The 22,049-nt window shown below is 38.3% G+C and overlaps 1 long non-coding RNA gene across 1 annotated transcript in view; it reads left to right on the top strand.

Moving 5' to 3' along the window:
* Window positions 1-12,990, top strand: part of LOC115222569 — a 34,337-nt gene extending 21,347 nt beyond the window's left edge. The window contains exons 4-5 of the long non-coding RNA XR_003882733.2: window positions 9,993-10,110; window positions 12,499-12,990. This is a non-coding gene — a long non-coding RNA (uncharacterized LOC115222569). The remainder of the gene's footprint in view (window positions 1-9,992; window positions 10,111-12,498) is intronic.
* The last annotated feature ends 9,059 nt before the right edge of the window (window positions 12,991-22,049 follow it).

The following is a 22,049-nucleotide window of genomic DNA, read 5'->3' as shown; positions in this document are numbered from 1 at the left end:
TCGTAGTTACCACAGCACGGATTGTGACAGAGATCATTCACTAATAAGAAGCAGGGTGAGGATTCTGCCTAAAAAAGTCCATCACTCCAAGAAAACAGGCCGACCAAGCATTAACACTGCCAGAACCTTGGACCCTACACTGCGACAATGTTTTGCTGTTTCTATCAAAGTTGCCCTCAGTAGCTGCCCAAACTCCTCTGCTGAAAGTAGGTGGAATTATATCAGGAAAGCTTTGTATATCACATCAATAGATACTTTCGGCATGAGAGAAAGGCAAAACCCAGATTGGTTCAGTGCTGGGCTCTCAGAGCTGGAAACAGTTATTGAAGCAAAGCGTGCTGCTCTGATGCTATACAAGAGTGATTCTTCTACAAAGTCAGTCGAAGAACTCAGAAAGGCAAGAAATAAAACCCAACTGACTGCCAGGCGCTGTGCAAACAGGTATTGGCAGGAAATCTGTCAGAGTATCCAGTCAGCAGCTGACAGTGGCAACACCCGTGGGATGTATGCCGGTTTGAAGAAGGCCCTCGGTCCATCTGCATCCAAGTCAGCCCCTCTGAAATCAACTACTGGAGATCTCATCAAGAACCAAAGCAAGCAGATGGGTAGATGGGTGGAGTACTACCAGGATCACTACTCACAGAGACCACGGTAGCTGAGGCTGCAATCGAGGGTGTCAAGATCTTGGCAATCATGTGCGAACTTGAGAGTCTGCCATCTATAGCAGAGCTCACCAAGGCTATTCATCCCAGCAAGTAACAAGGCTCCAGGAAAAGACGGCATCCCCTTAGAGATAATCAAAACCGGCAAAACACACCTGCTTCGGCACCTTCATGAGCTTCTGTGTCAGTGCTGGGAAGAGGGTACAGTCCCTCAGGATATGCGGGATGCTAACATCATTACGCTTTACAAAAACAAAGGTGACCATGGTGATTGTAACAATTACCGTGGATATCTCTCTAAGCATTGTTGGAAAGGCCTTTGCTCGCATTATCCTGTCCAGGCTACAACTGCTTGCTTCTCGAATTTATCCAGAATCGCAGTGTGGGTTTAGAAGAAGCAGATCAACTATTGACATGATATTCTCCATACGCCAACTTCAGGAGAAGTCCAGAGAGCAGAAAATGCCATTATATATGGCCTTCATTGATCTGACAAAGGCCTTTGATTTGGTAAGTAGAAAATGCCTCTTCATCCTGCTCCAAAACATCGGATGTCCATCAAAGCTGCTGAGGATCATCAAATCTTTCATACAGCACAATGGTTCAACATCAGCTGCCTTCCAAATAAAAAATGGGGTAAAGCAAGGTTGTGTTCTTGCTCCTACATTATTTGGCATCTTCTCGCTGCTGCTGTCACATGCCTTTGAGACATCAGATGATGGAGTGTTTCTGCACAGTAGAAGTGATGGGAAACTGTTCAAACTCTCGCATCTGCGTGCCAAGACCAAAATCAGAAGCGTCGTGATCAAGGAGATGCTATTTGTTGATGATGCCGCTCTGGTATCACACACAGAAGAACTTTGGCTTAGTTATCAGCCTCAAGAAGACCAACATCATAGGTCAGGCTACATCAGACATCCCAAACATACATATTGGAGACCACAGACTACAGGAGATGGAGAAGTTTACCTATCTTGGCTCTACCGTCACCTACAACCTATCCCTTGATGCTGAGCTCAATACATGCATTGGCAAGGCTGTGATGGCCCGACTCTCCAAACGGGCATGGGACAAAAATAAGCTGACCAAGACCACAAAAACGAAGATTTACCAGGCATGTGTACTTAGCACTCTACTGTATGGAAGTTATACTTGGACGCCATACACAAGAGCGTTGCCTAAATATCTTTCACCTGCGCTGCCTCCGGAAAATCCTTCACTTCAAATGGCAGAATCATGTCCCCAACAAAGATGTCCTCAAGCAAGCAAGAGTACCAAGCATGTTTGCACTCCTCACACAAAGACGTATGAGATGGCTTGGACATGTTAGCCGTATGGAAGATAGCAGAATCCCCAAGGACATACTGAACGGAGAACTTGCTAGGGGCACTAGATCTGTGGAAAGACCGTTCTTATGATACAAGGATGTTTGTAAAAGGGACATGAATGCCTGCAACATCAATATTACCAACTGGGAAGCAGTTGCCAACAACCATGGAGATTGGCGACGTACCGTAAAAGAGGGAACACAAAGGAGCGACAGAGAGAGAGAGAGAGAGGAGAAATGGAAAGACAAGAAAAGACATCAACAAGAAATTATGACATTACAACCAGCCAGGCAAAGCCTTTGCTACATTTGCGGCACCTGCCAGAGGGAGTGTTTGTCCAGGATAGGACTACACAGCCACAGCAGGAGATGTATTAGGACATGAAATGTAAAAGCCTGACTAGATTATTTTATGTGCAACTCCATTGTCTCCCGAGACAAAAAGGATGCCAACAACAATATATATAGATTTTGTAGACAGGGAACAAATCAATTGTATATATATATATATGTATGTATATATGTAAGTCTATGTGTGTGTCTTTGTGTTTCTCCCTCATCACTGCTTCACAACTGCTGTTCACTTATTTACATCCACATAACTTACTGGTTTCACAAGAACAAACTAATAGAATAAGTACCAGGCTTATCAACATAAAAAAAGCACTAGGCTGTGTCTCATATTTTTGTTTTCCCACTCAGTTATAACTATCAAATTATCTTTGTATGTGTGTGTGTGTGTATATATCTATATCTATCTATCTATCTATCTCTCTCTATATATATATATTTATATATATCATCATCATGTGTGTATATATCTATATCTATCTATCTATCTATCTATCTCTCTCTCTCTATATTTCATCATCATCGTTTAAACGGATGCTAAACGATGATGATGATATATATATGTATATAAAACACCCTAATGGGAGCCTTAACTCCGATATTTTAGTCATTTCTTTTATGATCCATAACTAGGTCAAAAGTACTGAATGGGTCTTTATGAAATTTGGAAATTACATTCTATATGCATAAGGGCCATAACCCCCATGACAATTCATATATTTTTGCTGTTGATGAAATTTTAACCATAGATATTAGACACAAATGAAGTAATATTTATAAAATTTCATCTTCTTACAAGTTAGAAAGACCCCTCCATGGGGACTTAACACCCACAATTTTGTCTAAGCAAAAAACAATTTTATCTAAGCAAAAACGAATATAGTTGTGCTCTTGGTAGCTGTAGGGTTACCCGAGTATATAAGTTGGGCATTATTTCTAATTCAATGGTACAACAGTGTAACACTTTGGCCTTCCCAGATGAGTGAATGGTTATTCAAAGACATTCATAGATTGTAAATTTATTCTGTCCAGTTATATATCAGTATAGTGGTCATTTGCAAACTCCAGAGGTAACACTTTCATTTCTCCTTAGCCCTCATGTCACATAGTTGTTAATGTTGATTTCAGTTGGGTCATGCCCTTCCAATTGCTATAGATTCTTAATGCATCTTACGGCTGTGCCTGTCAGCTGGATGGTGAGGAATCCTACACTGGGAGTGGTAACAACTAGGGTATGGTAGCTGACTGCTTATTGTGATCATTCATCTTTTGGTTTCCTGTAGCTTTGCTCTCTTTTACAAACCCAGTGAACATACATATATTTCCTATTTCAAAGAAATTAAATCAATAGATATAAGACCCAAGTTAAAAAGATTCTCAACAATTCAACTTCTCTGGTTGACATTAAGATGCCCACCCCCAATAGGGGCCTGAACTCTCACATTTTAGAGCTCCATGACCTCCATTTTTCAGGAGCAAAATCCTTTTAACATGTTCAATAAGACTGGAATTTTGGAATATGCACATGGAAAATCAGTAGTATGGGATACATGTGACATGATTACAATTTTTTTAGGTTGTGTAAAGAGGGAAATAACCCTCATCTACAATTTTGATGAAATTCGTAACATAGATATTCCAGTTCATTACAGAAAATATAATAGAGAAGTCTAATTCATCAATTGAATGTAACCGGGCAACGCCGGGTATCTCTGCTAGTATATATATATATATATATATATATATAATTAATCAATATAGGGAGGCAAAAAAAATTTTGTAGAATTTTTTTTGCCCACAGCGGCCTAGTGGGAAAAAAATTAAATAGTCATAGACCATTTATAAGTTCAACATCACAATCAAGGAACGGCCATAATAGGCCATTCACCCACTAGAAATATATATATATATATAGCTTTGGCTGTTATTTCTAGTGGGTGAATGGCCTATTATGGCCGTTCCTTGATTGTGATATATATATATATATATTATATATATATATATATATATATATACATATATACGACGGGCTTCTTTCAGTTTCCGTCTACCAAATCCACTCACAAGGCTTTGGTCGGCCTGAGGCTATAGTAGAAGATACTTGCCCAAGGTGCCACACATGGGACTGAACCCAGAACCATGTGGTTGGTAAGCAAGGTACCACACAAACACTCCTGCGCCTATATATATATATATTATATATATATATATATATATATATATATGTGTATGTATATATATGTATTTATGTATATATATATATATATATAATATATATATTGTATATTATATATATATATATTATATTATATATATATATATATATATATATATATATATATATATTACGACGGGCTTCTTTCAGTTTCCGTCTACTAAATACACTCACAAGGCATTGGTCAGCCGAGGCTGTAGTAAAAGACACTTGCCCAAGGTGCCATGCAGTGGGACTGAACCTGGAACCATGTGGTTGGTAAGCAAGCTACTTACCACATAGCCACTCCTTCACACAGAACTGGTAAATGAGGAACCACGAAACGAAATTAACTATGATACATAGAATCTTTCTTTAATTTTTGTTTTTGGATTTGGTTTGCAAAATTATTTATATGAGCTCGTGTGCTGAAGCATATTCTGTTGTGTCTGGGGAGAGTCACTTTCTTTTTGTGCCTTATAATGTAACAACACACTCACTGGTAAAATTTCCACTTATTTCTTATTTTTATTTTCCTAAAATTTTCATTGCGTCTTGCAACCTTTTCAATAGTCTTGAATTTTAATTTGAAACTACTACTTCACATTAGAAAGAACCAGAACTCATAAATGAGGAATGAGGATACGAAATTAAAATATTAATTAAAACGGTATCAGTGCCCTGCCATCGAAGGGGAGTGATTTTGTCTCAGCATCCAGCCCACACTGTGAAGGAATTGGCAGTTGGAATGGGTCCCAGCTGTGAAAAACCATGCCATAACTGACCTTGTCTGTGTGCTAGTGTCACATAAAATGCATTTAGTTCACTTTACGGGGTAGTTGGTGTTAGGAAGGGCATCCAACCATAAAAACAACCATGCCAGAAGAGACACCTCAACCTGGTATAGTCTTCTACCTGGCCAGCAACCTACCTGGGGCAGTCGTTAAACCATCATGTCCCTAAAGAGATTTTCTCTCAAACAAAATCAATGTAAATTGGGGCCCTCGATAATTTGAGCTGGGATTTTACTGCATCGTTAAAAATGCGCCCGTAATATTTTGGGGTTATTTTAATCGACTGTTGACCTGGATTATTTAATTCTAAGAACTAATTTTCAAATTATAGTCTTAAAATGGGTCACGCTGTTCTAATTTATTCTTATAATTATTTATTTTAATTATAATTATTTCTTTAAAAACAGCAATCATAAAAGGCTTTGTGATCGGTACTTCTTTCAGACATTTGACTTCGGCCATGCTGGAGCACCGCATTTTAGTCGAACCAATCGATCCCCAGGACTAATTATTTCTAAGACTGGTACTAATTCTATTGGTATCTTTTGTCGAAGCGCTTGCGGGGGGGAAACACACACACACACACACACACACACACACACACCACGCACACACACACACATACACACACACACACACACACACACACACACACACACGCATACATATATATATATATACACACATACATATATAAGACAGGCTTCTTTCATTTTCGGCACCAGTGATTTTTGACCATTAAATTTTTGGAAAGAATGCGGATTATACTCGAGGATTTACGGCTATATCGTTTCCTCACCCCTTATTTAGCAGTTCTGGGTCTTTTTATGAGAAGTAATTTAAAATTGAACTTAAAATTTTCTTAATATATATAATGTTCATAAAATCAATATTTAGGTCACCACGACCTATTTGCATGTAGAATTGTTTTTCAAATTTCTGTATGCGGTAGGTTTTTTTGATAATAATAAATATTCATCATCATCGTTTAACGTCCGCTTTCCCTGCTGGCATAGGGTGGACAGTTTGACTGAGGACTAGTGAGCCAGATGGCTGCACCAGACTCCAATCTGATCTGGCAGAGTTTCTACAGTTGGATGCCCTTCTTAACGCCAACCACTCTCAGAGTGTAGTGGGTGCTTTTACATACCACTGGCACGAGGCCCAGTCAGGCGGTACTGGCAATGGCCATGCTTAAATGGTGTTTTTTCTGTGCCACCTGCACAGGAGCCAGTCCAGCGGCACTGACAATGATCTCGCTCGAATAATGTATTTTACGTGCCAGTTAGGCGACGATCATGCTCGAATGATGCTTTTTACATGCCACCAGCATGAGGGCCAGTCAGCGGCCCTTGTAAAGGTCACACTGAGATGGTGCTCTTAGTGCTCCACTAGCACGGATGCCAGTCATGCAGTGCTGTCATCGAATTTGATTTCGATTTAACTTGCCTCAACAGGTCTTCGCAAGCAGAGTTTAGTGTCGAATGATGGAAAGGTACGGATAAGTGGGCTGATTACACCCCTGGCATAGGCCACGGATCATAGTCTCACTTGGCTTGCCAGGTCTTCTCATGCACAGCATATTTCCAAAGGTCTCAGTGACTTGCCATTACCTCGGTGAGGCCTAATGTTTGAAGGTCGTGCTTCACCACCTCATCCTGGGTTTACCTTTACCAAAGGTTCCCAGAACTGCTAGGGTGTGACACTTTTTCACACAGCTATCCTCATCCATTCTCACCACATGACCATACCATACCAGCACAGTCGTCTCTCTTGCACACCACATCTGATGCTTCTCAGGTCCAACTTTTCTCTCAGAGCACTTACACTCTGTCGTAGGCCATGTTTTATGGTTTCACTTGGTTTGCTGGGTCTTTTCACGCACAGCATATTTCCATAGGTCTCGGTCATTAGTCATTGCTTCGGTGCAGCCTAATGTTCAAAGGCTGTGCTTCACCACCTCATCTCAGGTCTTCCTGGGTCTACCTCTTCAAAAGCTAGGGTGTGAGATTTTTTTCACACAGCTGTCCTCATCCATTTTCACCACATATACACACCATTTACTAAGTATTTTGTAATGAATTTAATGCAGCAATTTGAATTACAAAATAATAAACAAAGAATTTTATATGGTAAAGACATTGAACTTCAAAACGCAATAGTTTACAACACATTCATACAATCAAATCAATATTTAGTTTTCTACTCTTGGCACAAGGCCTGAAGTTTTGGGGGAGGGGGCTAGTTGATTAGATCGACCCAAGTATGCAACTGGTACTTAATTTATCGACCCCGAAAGGACGAAAGGATGAAATCAATATTTAGTTACATAACACTTGTTGATGATGAGAGCTTTCAGGCACTTTGAAATTGTCTCATAAATACTTTCTTATATGTGGTGGGGCGTATTTTTCCCCATTCCTTCTTGTCCATAGCTTACACTGGGTACATCATATGGAGTTTCTACCCACGCCTTTTCTAAAAATCGAGCAAGGCCATCTAACTGAAGGGATTTGTGGTTTGTCTGCCTTCCTACTTATTAAGACTTTGGTTTTAGCTAGGTTAACTCTAAGGTCCTTCGATTCTAATCCTTGCTTCCACACCTGAAACTTCCTCTAGTTCTGATATTGACTCAGCAATTAGAACAAGCTCATCAGCATAGTGAAGCTCCCAGGGGCGTCCTCACTTGTATGTATGTATGTATGTATGTATGTATGTATGTATGCATGCATGCATGCATTGTATGTATGTATGTGTGTGTGTATGTATGTGCTCGAAATGAGGAGTAGATAGACAGCCAACAACTGACAAAGGGTCTTTCTTTGTGTTATATATATATATATATATATATATATATATATATAATATATATATAATATGTATGTATATATATTCATCTGGCCCCGTGCGGTGGAACATAAAAAGCACCATCCGATTGTGGCCGTTTGCCAGCCTCGTCTGGCACCTGTGCAGGTGGCACGTTAAAAAGCACCCACTACACTCATGGAGTGGTTAACGTTAGGAACGGCATCCAGCCGTAGAAACATTCGGATTAGACTGGGCCTGGCGCAGCCTTCTGGCATCCCAGACCCCAGTTGAACCGTCCAACCCATGCCAGCATGGAAAGTGGACATTAAACGATGATGATGATGATGATATATATATATATATGGCGGTGCCCCAGCATGGCCACAGCTCATAAGCTGAAACTAGAATCAATCATATATATATATATATATATATATATATTATATATATATATGTATATATATATGTATATAATATATGTCTCTGTGTGTGTGTATGTATGATATGTATATATATATGTATGTATATACATGCATATATACAAATATGTATATATGTGTATGTGCTTGAAACGGGGAGTAGAGAGACAGCCAACAATTGTCTCTTGTTGTTTGCATAGCCAACTCGTTTGCTTTCATACTTCATATTGTTTACACTTTGAGGAATAACCTATATTAAGTAATTCATTAGTGAAAGATTTATCTATATCATATACAAAAATTTAATATAATATAATAAATATTATTTAAAAAATCACTAAATTAAATAAACATTAAATTGACTATGCGTGTTTCGTGACTTTATTTTTAATTCGATAATAATAATATCGATACTATTAAAATTAATTTGATATAAATATATAGCCACTCTTCAGGTCTAAAATAATAATAAAATAAATATATGTAACTTAACATATAATAAATAAATATAGAAATATATGTATCTTAAGTATAAATAATCAAATATAAGTATATTAATGAAAAATAAAATCATAACTTATCTTCTTTCAGTTTCTGTCTACGAAATCCACTCATTATTTTTCATTAATATTCTTATTTTTTATTTGATTATTTATAGTTAAGATACGTATATTTCTGTATTTATTTATTATATGTTAAGATACATACATTTGTTTTATTATTATTTTAGACTTGAAGAGTGGCTATATTTTTAAATCAAATTAATTTTAATAGTATTGATTTTATTATTATCAATTTAAGGCTCTAGTCACGAAACGCGTGTCGTCAATTTAAAGTTTATTTAATTTAGTGATTTTTTGAATAATATTTATCATAGTATATGTAAATTTTTCTATATAATATAGATAATGTCTTTCACTATTGAATTACTTAATAGAGGTTATTTCTCTTAATTATATACATATATTATAATTGTGAAGTTTGATTTAAAATTGCTAAATTGAATTTTTCCCTGTAAGTTTGGAATTATATACCTATTATATATATATATATATATATATATATCTATATATATATATATATATAATATATATATATAATATAAAATTTATAAGTTTAAATTATTTAAAAATTTTATATTTTAACTTTTATATTTTAAAATTAATTTTATGTATTGGCTTATGTTTTTCACTGTTGATTTGCCTAATAGTGGTTTTATCTCTAATTTAATATAATATATATACTTGTTTTATTATATTTCCTGAGCGCCATACTAATACAATTGTTCGTTTGTTTTCCACCTGCCTTCGTCTTTTGTTTATTTTCATAAAGCTTCCCGTTATATATATTATATATATATATATATATATATATATATATATACACACACATATATCTATTATACTCAAAATATTAATGCATGTTGTATTTATTAAGTTCCAGGCCTTAAGTCGAGAGGCAGTGGCCGCCATGGTAATAAACAGAGAAGATGGAATCGGTGTGCCGTGACTGTTATAATGGACACAGTTGACATGAGGTCAGATGCATCATGGAGGTGAGTGTATCTATGGTAACCGTTAGCAGCAATATACATTTTTATCCGTATAATTAATAATATAGTCCTTTAAATTCTGGTAAGTTATTTTCGATATACAAGCATGGAGATTACCAGCTTCCCGAGAGAATGCTATGTGTGTGTATGTGTATAGGGGTATATAGGTGTAGGAGTGGCTGTGTGATAAGTAGCTTGCCTACCAACCGCATGGTTCCAGGTTCAGTCCCACTGCGTGGCACCTTGGGGAAGTGTTTTCTACTATAGCCTTGGGCCGACAAAAGCCTTGTGAGTCGATTTGATAAACGGAAACTAAAAGAAGCCCGTTGTATATGTATATATATATATATATAAGCACAGGAGGGGCTGTGTGGTAAATAACTTGCTTACAAACCACATGGTTCCGGGTTCAGTCCCACTGTGTGGCACCTTGGCCAAGTATCATCTACCATAGTCTTAGGCCCATCAAAGCCTTCTGAGTGGATTTGGTAGACGGAAACTGAAAGAAGCCCATGTATACTTATGTGTGCGTGTGTATAGGTATACATAGGTGTAGGAGCAGTTGTGTGGTAAGAAGCTTGCTTACCAACCACATGGTTCTGGGTTCAGTCCCACTGCGCGGCACCTTAGGCAAATGTCTTCTACTATAGCCTTGGGCCGACCAAAGCCTTGTGAGTGGATTTGGTAGACGGAAACTGAAAGAAGCCTGTCGTATATATATATATATATATATAGGCAGGCATAGGAGTGGCTGTGTGGTAAGTAGCTTGTTTACCAACCACATGGTTCCGGGTTCAGTTTCACTGTGCGGCAAGTGTCTTCTACAATAGTCTTGGGCTGACAAAAGCCTTGTGAGTGGATTTAGTTAATGAAAACTGAAAGAAGCTCATCATATACATATACGCGTGTGCACGTGTGTGTGTTTATCCACCCCCACCATTGCTTGACAACAATGTTGGTGTGTTTACGTGCCTGTAAACTTAGCAGTTCGACAAAAGCCCGTTGTATATGTGTGTATATATATATATATATATATATATATATAATATATATATTATATATATATATATATATATATATATATATGTATATATATATATATATATATATCTATATATACATACATACATACATATGTATACTATATATATATATATATATCATCATCATCGTTTAACGTCGGCTTTCCATGCTAGCATGGGTTGGGTGGTTCAACTGGGGTCTGGGAAGCCAGAAGGCTGCACTAGGCCCACTCTGATCTGGCAATGTTTCTACAGCTGGATGCTCTTCTTAGCGCTGACCACTCCATGAGTGTAGTGGGTGCTTTTTACGTGCCATCGGCACAGGTGCCAGACAAGGCTGGCAAACGGCCACGATCGGATGGTGCTTTTTACGTTCCACTGGCACGGAGGATATATATATATATATTGGCATTAGGAAGGGCATCCAGCTGTAGAAACACTGCCAGATCAGTTTGGAGCCTGGTGCAGCCATCTGGTTTGCCAGTCCTCAGTCAAATCGTCCAACCCATGCTAGCATGGAAAGCGGACATTAAACGATGATGATGAAATCTTGGAATTAAAGGGTTTTGATTTACTATCAAGTGACCTTTGGCCAACCCTGTAGAAGTATATATGTGTGTGTGTATCATTGTCATCATCATTATCATCATTGTTTAACGTCCGCTTTTCATGCTGGCATGGGTTGGACGGTTTGTGTGTCCTATGCGACTAGTTTCTACGTCCACTTATCGTCTGAGGGCACCCATACAACAATATTCATTCATTGTTTTGCGCACCCTACATTTATTGTCAACCCGAAGGCCCTTTTCATTTGCACAGTAGGTACCTTGGGCCTACAGGAATTTTACTCAGCAGAACAGTCAAGTCAACCTATGACAGATGCACCCCAACCATGGAGACATCGTTCAGGGTTGTTATGAGATTCTTGGAAACACCGTGTTAGGATTTTAATAGGGTTTGTGGTCTCAAGGACCCGCAAACATCCCTCATGGTGATTTGGTGTGTTCCTTATTCGTTTTGGTTCAAATATTATTTGGTGGTGGTGGTGGTGGTGTTGATGATGATAATGATGATGATGATGATGATGGTGATGATGATGATGATGTTGATGGTGATGATGATGATGATGATGTTGATGGTGATGATGATGATGTCGGTGGTGATGTTGATGAGGATAATGGCGGTGGTGGTGATGATGATGTTGATGATGTTGATAGTAATGGTGATGATGATAATGATGATGATGATGATGATAACAATGATTTTTGTAAGAAAGATGATTTTGAAAAAGATGATGATAATGATTATGATGATGTTGATGATGATGATGACGATTATGACACAAGCATCAATTTCCCATCTTTTGCAGATCTGCCCCTTCCATGGAATATGCGCCACCTTCCTACAGCGAGGTCCTACAACGGACCCACTCACCCTCGTCGTCAAGCGTCCCACAGCTCTCTCCACCTGATCGAGACTCTGAACCTCCACCATCCTACGACGAAGCTGTGGCCGCACTTCACTGCCGTAATACAGTCACAACAGAGCCCAGCCCTCAATATACTGAATATATCACCCACGAACACTTAATTCCAGCCACTCTGGAACCAACAGAGCCGCAGTCCTCACCATTAACCATACAAACTCAGCAACCATTCACATACTGTAATTCTAGTAAAGAGGACACTTCAATATTACCTACAGTAACTGGTTAAATCTTTCTCAATTACCAGTCTATCTAATTATATGAATATATTTATTAAACATACTGGTTACCATTATGGATGTGAGTGGCACTGACATGATAAATAAAGCTTGGTTATACTTGATTTTCAGTTGTAATTAAAAAAATTAAAGTTAATTAGCTCGTTAATTGGACAATGGTACTCTTTTACTGTTTTTCTCTTTTGCTCTTTTGCTCGTTTAATTGTTTCAGTCATTTGACTGCGGCCATGCTGGATCACCACCTTTAGTCGGGCAAATCGATTACAGGATTTATTCTTTGTAAGCCTAGTACTTATTCTATCAGTATCTTTTGCCGAACTGCTAAATTATGCAGATGCAAACACACCAGCATCGGTTATCAAGCGATGTTGGGGAGGGGTACAAACACAGACACACAAACACATATATACATATACATATATATGACAGGCTTCTTTCAGTTTCCGTCTACGAAATCCACTCACCAGGCTTTGGTCGGTCCGAGGCTATAGTAGAAGACACTTACCCAAGATGCCACGCAGTAGGAATGAATCCAAAACCATGTGGTTGGTAAGCAAGTTATTTACCACACAACCACTCCTGCACCTATATATATATATATATATATATATATATTTATATACATATACATACGATGGGCTTCTTTCAATTTCCGTCTACCAAATCCACCTACAAGGCTTTCGTTGGTGCGAGGTTATAGTAGAAAACACCATTTGAGCATGGCCATTGCCAATACCGCCTGACTGGCCTTCGTGCCGGTGGCACGTAAAAGCACCCACTACACTCTCGGAGTGGTTGGTGTTAGGAAGGGCATCCAGCTGTGGAAACTCTGCCAGATCAGATTGGAGCCACACATACACACACATGCACACATACACACATGCATACATACATATACGCAGACCTATATACACCCAATCACACACGTCCTCACACACTCATAGACATAGATGGCCACATTGAAACTCGTATGTGCACACAAAAACACGCATGTGGCAACACCAATGCACTGGCACACTTGCCACCTTGCCTCTCTCACACTCACATACATGTGGACGAGGACATCCCTTCAGGTGGTCATCTGCTGTCCAACTGTCCAACACATGCCAGCATGGAAGATGGATGTTAAATTATGAGGATACACTCACACACACATGAATATCTCAGATAGATAGATAGATAGATAGAAAGAAAGAAAGATAGATAGATAGATAGATAGATAGACAGACAGACAGATAGATAGATAGATAGATTGATAGATGTATAGATAGATACAATGATAGAGAGATAGATTGATAAATAGACAGATAGATATACAGATAGATAGATAGATAGATAGCGAGAGAGAGAGAGACCTATGTATATTATTCATTTAGCATTTCAACTGGTCATATCTGGCCAAAAGTATTCTGTCTGTTTTACGTTCAAACTGGCCAGATCTGGTCTCTCACTCCAAACCTACAATATCTTTTAAGAATTAACAGCCCCCTCATCAGAATCTCATTGCCGCAAGATAACGCATGACTCTGTCAAAACAATGCGGATCAAAAAGTATTCGTTTTGACAGAATAATCTGCACACGAAAAGGTTCAATATGGGATGACATTCCAATTAAGAAGATAATATTAACAGAACAAATATTTTTCTCAGATCGTCAACGTTAAACTATTTCTTCCTGTGTTAATTAGGAATTAAAATGGGAAAAGAAACCCTGAAATAATTGCAGATTCATTGTCAAGTAACTCGTTTGTTAACCCTTCTCCACTTTTACTTGTTTCAGTCATGTGACTGTGGCCATGCTGGAGCACCGCCTTTAGTCGTGCAAATTGACCACAGGACTTATTTTTTGTAAGCCTAGTAATTATTCTATCAATCTCTTTTGCTGAACCGCTAAGTTACGGGGATGTAAACACACCAGCATTAGTTGTCAAGTGATGTTGGGGGAACAAACACAGACACAAACATATACACACACACACAAACATACATATATATATATATATATACATATGTACGACGGGCTTCTTTCAGTTTCCGTCTACCAAATCCACTCACAAGGAATTGGTCCACCTGACGCTATAGTAGAAGACACTTGCCCAAGGTGCCACTCCCGTGTCTATATAACCCCTAACCCTAACCCTAACCCTAAAACCCTAATCCTAAAACCCTAACCCTAAACCCCTAACCCTAATCCTAAAACGCTAACCCTAACCCTATCACTCAATCTAAAACCCTACCCCTTACCCTAAATCTAATACCCTAACCCTAAAACCCTAACGCAAACCCTAAAACCCTAGCCCTAACCGTAAACCTAACTCTAAAACCATGACTTTAAAACCCAAACATTAGAACCCTAATCCTAAAACCCTAACCCTAAAAGCCTAACACTAAATCCCTAACCCTAAAACCCTAACCCTAAACCTAACTCTAAAATCCTAACCCTAAAACCCTATAACTGTAATCCTAAAACCCTAACCCTAACCCTGAAACCCTAACTCTAAACCTATCCCTAAAACCCTAACCCTAGCCCTAAAACCCTAAACCTAAACCTAACCCTAAAACCCTAACACTAAAGCCCTAATCTTAAATATCTAATCCTAAAACCCTAACCCTAAAATCCTAACTCTAAAACCCTAACCCTTAACCTAACTCTAAAACCCTAACCCTAATACCGTAATCCTAACCCTAAAACACTAACCCTAAAACTCTAACCCTAGCCCTAAAACCCTAACCCTCACCCTAATCCTAAAACCCTAACACTAAACCCAACTCTAAAACCCTAACCCTATAACGCTAACCCTAAAACCGTAACGCTACCCCATAAACCCTAACTCTAGTCCAAAAAGTCATTCCTTCAATGTAAATCAAAAACATCGTAACATTTGACATGGTGTAAAATTTTTGAAAAAAGTAATAAATGAAGTAGATGGGGATGGAAAGTTAAAAATGCCGGTTGTTGCTTATTTGCAGATTCGTATTCCCTGTCGCTGAAAAGGGCGTATTTGTGTTGAAAAAACAAATTATTTTAAAAGTCTTGTTTTTTTAGAGAGACGGCCAGAAGTCTTGCCGAGCAAGGTTTAGGGTTTAGGTTTTAGGGTTAGTGTTAGGGTTAGGGTTTTAGAGTTAGGTTTAGGGTTAGCGTTTTAGAGTTAGGGTTAGTGTTAAGGTTAGGGTTTTAGCGTTAGGGTTAGGGCTTTAACGTTAGGATTAGTGTTTTAGCGTTAGGGTTAGGGCTTTAACGTTAGGGTTAGGGTTAGTGTTAGGGTTAGGGTTTTAGAGTCAGGGTTAGGATTTTAGAGTTAGGTTTAGGGTTAGGGTTTTAGGGTTAGTGTTAGAGTTAGGGTTTTAAGGTCAAGGTTTTAGGGTTAAGGTTAGCGTTTTAGTGTCAGGGTTTTAGTGTTAGGATTAGGTTTTTAGTGTTATGATTAGGGTTAGTGTTTGGGAAAAAAGTTACAATTGAAGAATTTGATGGGAGAAAAGGGGCGTGAGAAAATTTCACAATGCCGTTTGGCACGGAAATACTTGAAGTCAAATATTACAATTTTTCTTGATTTTTCTCGATTTAGAGAATCATAATCTCCGTATTTTTCTGAAAAACGCTAAAAATGGAGGTCGGGGTGAGGTGGGTGGGAATTTAAAAATTGTCGATTTTTGTCTATTGTTTTTGCAGATTCGTATTCCCTGAAGTTGAAAAGGGGTGGGGTTTGTGTCGAAAAAACAAATTATTTTAAAAGGGTGGGTTTTTGCGGCGGTGGAACGGGCGGAAGTCTTGCCGAATAAGCACGCACACACAGAGATAAGAACACGCACGGACACACACACACATATGGATAAGAACAAGGACGCACACACACACACACGGATAAAAGCAAGCATGAACACACAGACAAGAGCAAGAACGAACACACAGACCCAGACAAGAGCAAGAACGAATGCACAGACACACACCAGAGGAAGGATGAACACACAGACACAGACAAAACACGAACACACAGACACAAACAAGAGCAAGGACAAACACACAGACACAGAGACATTAGCTTTCTTCTCCTCGTCCCACTTCGGCAACTTTCGTTTTTCACGGAAATACCTGAAGTCAAATATTACGATTTTCCCGATTTACATCGAAGGAATGCCTTTTTGAGTTAGAGTTAGGGTTTTAGAGTTAGGGTTTTAGGGTTAGGATTTTCGGGTTAGGGTTTTAGAGTTAGGTTTAGGTTTAGGGTTAGGGTTTTAGGATTAGTGTTAAGGTTAGGGCTTTAGGGTTAGGGTTTTAGGGTTAGGGTTTTAGAATTAGGTTTAGGGTTTTTGGGTTAGGGTGAATGTCAGGGTTAAAGATTTAGTGTTAAGGTTAGAGTTTTAGATTTAGGGTTTTAGAGTTAGGTTTAGGATTTTAGGGTTAGGGTTTTAGTGTTAGGGTTAGGGTTTTAAGGTTAGGTTTAGGGTTGGGATTTTAGGGTTAGGGTTTTAGTATTGGGGTTAGGGTTTTAGGGTTAGGGTTTTAGGGTTAGGTTTAGGGTTAGGGTTTTAGAGTTAGGGTTTTTGGGTTAGGGTTAGGGTTTTAGGGTTATGGTTTGGGTTTTAGGATTAGGGCTTGGGTTTTAGAGTTAGGGTCTTAGGGTTAGGGTTTTAGAGTTAGGTTTAGGGTTGGGATTTTAGGGTTAGTGTTTTAGTGTTGGGGTTAGGGCTATGGTTTTAGGATTAGGGCTTGGGTTTTAGAGTTAGGGTTTTAGGGTTAGGGTTTTAGGGTTAAGGTTTTAGGCTTGATATTTTAGGGCTAGGGCTTTAGCTTTAGGGTTTTAGAGTAGGTTTAGGGTTAGGGTTTTGGGATTAGGCCTAGGGTTCGGGTTTTTGAGTTAGGGTTTTATGGTTACGGTTAGTGTTAGGGTTAGGGTTTTAGGGTTAGGATTAGAGTTAGGGTTTTAGGGTTAAGCTTATGGTTAGGGTTTAGCATTAGGGTTGTAGGGTATGGTTGGGGTTAGTGTTAGGGATTTTAGGGTTAGGATTTTAGTGTTAGTGTTAGGGTTTTAGGGTTTGTGTTTGGGTTTTAGAGTTAGGGTAGGATTTTAGGGTTAGGTTACGGTTTGTGTTTTAGAGTTAGGTTTAGGATGAGGGTTTTAGAGTTAGGGTTTTAGGGTTAGGTTTATGGTTAGGGTTTTAGGGTATGGTTAAGGTTAGTGTTAGGGATATTAGGGTTGGGGTTAAGGTTTTAGGGTAAGGGTTTTAGGGTTAGGGTTTTAGGGTTAGGGTTTTAGAGTTACCGTTTAAGAGTTAGTTTTAGGGTTAGGTTTTTTGGGTTAGGTTTAGGGATAGGGTTTTAGAGTTAGGGTTTTAGGGTTAGGCTTAAGGTTTTAGAGCTAGGGTTTTAGGGTTAGGCTTAAGGTTTTAGAGCTAGGTTTAGGGTAGGATTTTAGGGTTAGGGTGTTAGAGTTATGGTTTTAGGGTTAGGGTTTTAAGGTTAGGGTTAGGATTTTAGTGTTAGTGTTTTAGTGTTAGTGTTAGAGTTTTAGGGTTAGGGTGAGTGTTAGGGTTTTAGGGTTAGCGTTAGAGTTTTAGGGTTAGTGTTGGAGAAAAATTTTACAATTGAAGAAGTTGGCGGGGGAAAAGTGGGGAGAAAATTTCACAATGCTGTTTGGCACGGAAATACCCGAAGTCAAACATTAAGATATTTCTCGATGTACATCAAAGGATTGCCTTTTTGGCAATTTTCCGGGACCCTCGGATACGAAAACGGGGATTTTGGGCAAAAAATTTTTTTAAATAAACAAAAAATCGGGAGAAAATGGGAGTAAGGGGGACGGGCAGAAGTCTTACCTCTGCTTGCAGCACCACCTTTCAGCGAGGAATTTTCTTCATGTTCAAATAGAGTTAATGATTTGTTTACATGTTCGAAGGCAGGTCTTCCGCCCATCCTCCCCACAAAAAACGGTTAGGGTTTTAGGGTTAGGATCAGTGTTGGTGAAAAAAGTTACAATTGAAGAAGTTGGCAGGAGAGAAGAGGGTAGGAGAAAATTTCACAATGCCGATTTTTGGCAATTTTCCGGAACCTCCATATCAGAAAACGGGGATTTGGGGGACAAAAAATTTTTTAAATCAACAAATTTTGGAAAAAATGGTGGGGGTGGGGGTGGGTGGAAGTCTTATATATATATGCTTTGTATGACCACACCTCAAATACTGCCTTCCCCTGTGGTCACCCCATACAAAACTAAACATCTCAAAAAATTGAATCACCCCAGAGAGCATTCACTAAATGAATTAAGGGTATGGCTGATCTCGATTACTGGGACCACCTTAAAGCCTTGTAGCTCTACTCTCTCCAGTGTCGCTGTGAGCGGTATATCATTTGTACGATGTGGAGAATATACTGCCAGCATTGCCCAAATGACCTGAACATTAGTTTCAAGGTTCATCCAAGGCTGGGACCATGGGCCATATGTCCCCTGCATAATTCAGGATCACAGCATATAGGTACATTGCGACATAATTTCTTTTCCTCAACAGGCCCTGCTCTGTTTAACATTGTCTCAAAAGAGATCAAAGAGGAAAAGGATCCCATCACCTTTAAACAGAGTCTGGTTCCGGAAAATTGCCAAAAATTGACATTGTGAAATTTTTTCCCCCATCTTTTGCCCCCAATGTCTTCAATTTTGACATTTTCCCCCCAACACTGACCCTAAAAACCATTTTTTTTGCAGATTCGTATTCCCTGTAGCCGAAAAGTGGGGTTTTGTGTCGAAAATTATGGTTTTTTTTTCAAAAGGCTGGTTTTGAGGGGTGGATGGGCAGAAGTCTTGCCTAGAATCTTTATAAAAATTTATCAAGTAGCTAGCATGTAAGGGAAAAATTATAAATTATTCTAATCAAATATATTTATCTATATTAATGGCCTTACGCTACAAGGGACTCTTAAAGTCAACACTACCATAATATGGTAGTTTTGACTTTAAGAGTCCCTCATAGCGTGAGGCTTTTATGTACAGTAATACCCTTAATATAAATAATATATATATACATATATACACACATTTATACATGCACACACAGTTTTTTAAATTTAAAAAGAACTTAACGAAGGGTTGTCTTCGAATGCTCAGATAGTTTACAATTTTTAAAACTTAAAGTTGGGTGTTTGTCGATCGTAAAGTGTAACAATTTTTAATTGATCATTAAATGTGCTGTATCGAAGTTGTTAATGGATACATAATTAATCAAGGAGCAGGGTCTGAAATTTTGGAGAAGGGGCTAGTCGATTAGATCGACTCCAGTACGCAACTGGTATTTAATTTATTGACCCCAAAAGGATGAATGGCAAAGACAACCTCAGCGGAATTTGAACTCAGAATGTAATGGCAGATGAAATACTGCTAAGCATTTCACTCGGTGTGCTAATGTTTCTTATTTCTTTATTGCCCACAAGGGGCTAAACAAAAAGGGGATGTAAAAGGACAGACAAAGGGATTAAGTCGATTAGATTGACCCCAGTGCGTAACTGGTACTTAATTTATCGATCCCGAAACGACAAAGGCACAGTCGACCTCAGTGGAATTGGAACTCAGAACGTAACGGCAGATGAAATACTGCTAAGCATTTTGCCCGGCGTGCTAACACTACTTATTTCTTTATTGCCCACAAGGGGCTAAACATAGAGGGACAAACAAGGACAGACAAACAGATTAATTCGATTATATTGATCCCCAGTGTGTAACTGGTACTTAATTTATCGAACCCGAAATGACAAAAGGCACAGTCGACCTTGAGGAAATTTGAACTGAGAACATAATGGCAGACGAAACACCGCTAAGCATTTTGCCTGGCATGCTAACGCTTCTTATTTCTTTATTGCCCACAAGGAGCTAAACAAGGACAGACAAAGGGATTAAATCGATTACATTGACCCAGTACAAAAGGCACAGTTGACCGTGACAGAATTTGAACTCAGATCGAAAATGCAGACGAAACAACATTAAGTATTTCATCCAGCGTGCTAACGTCTCAGCCAGCTCGCCACCTTCTATAAGCCCTAAATGGAAACCGGGACTAGCACCGCAGTAAATACCCCGCCCCCCCCTAAATGGCCCCTATTTAAAATTACATTTATTAAGACAACAAACAAAATACAAATATTGCAAATCATAATTCTTAGGGTAATGCAGCCCCAGATTCATATTTTAGTATCAGGGTTTGTCTTGTGCTCGTACGGGGACACGTCTCTTTTCCCCATTTATCAAAATTATATTGTTGTGTCTGGGAACAGTAATTTTTTTTTGGTGGGGGTCTTATAATTTGACACACACACGGGTTTAATTTCCATTTATGCCTTATTTTTATTTGCTTAAAATGGTCGCTGCGCCTGGCAACCTTTTCTATGGCTGTGAGTTGGTTGTTTGTGGGTGTGTGTGAGGGTCAGTATGTGTGAGTGTGTGGCTATATATGTATGTATGTACGTGTATGTGTGTGGAGTATGTGGTGTGTGTGTGTATGTTTGTATGTATATAGATATGTATATATATATATATGTATATCGGTATGGTGTGTATGTGTGTATGTATGTATGCATATGTGTATGGTGTGTGTGCGTATGTGAATGTATTTGTATATGTATATATATATATATATTTATCATCATCATCATCGCTTAACGTCCGCTTTCCATGCACACACACATACATGCATTTAACTACATATATATATATATGCATACATATATGCACCCACACATATATGTATAATATAAATAATACATATATATATACACATGCATCCTCATACACACATTTATTTACATCTAACTACACACACACACACACATATATATATATACATACCCCACACATATATATACATCTATCTACATACATACATATATATACACTCACAAACATACATCTAACTACATATATATATACACCCACACAATTATACATCTATATATATATACACTCACACACATACATCTAACTACACATATATATACTCTCCACACACACATATACACATCTACTTACACACACATATATATATATATATATACCCACACATATATACATCTAACTACGTATATATATACACCCACACACATATATACATCTATCTACATATATACATATATATATATATATATATATATAATATATATACACACACACATATATATACACCCAAACATATATGCATCTATCTACACACACGCAT

This window comes from Octopus sinensis, linkage group LG20, assembly GCF_006345805.1.
Source record: "Octopus sinensis linkage group LG20, ASM634580v1, whole genome shotgun sequence".
Taxonomy (NCBI): domain Eukaryota; kingdom Metazoa; phylum Mollusca; class Cephalopoda; order Octopoda; family Octopodidae; genus Octopus; species Octopus sinensis.
The sequence above is the reverse complement of the archived record's forward strand: the minus strand, read 5'-3'. Positions and strand labels throughout refer to the sequence as shown.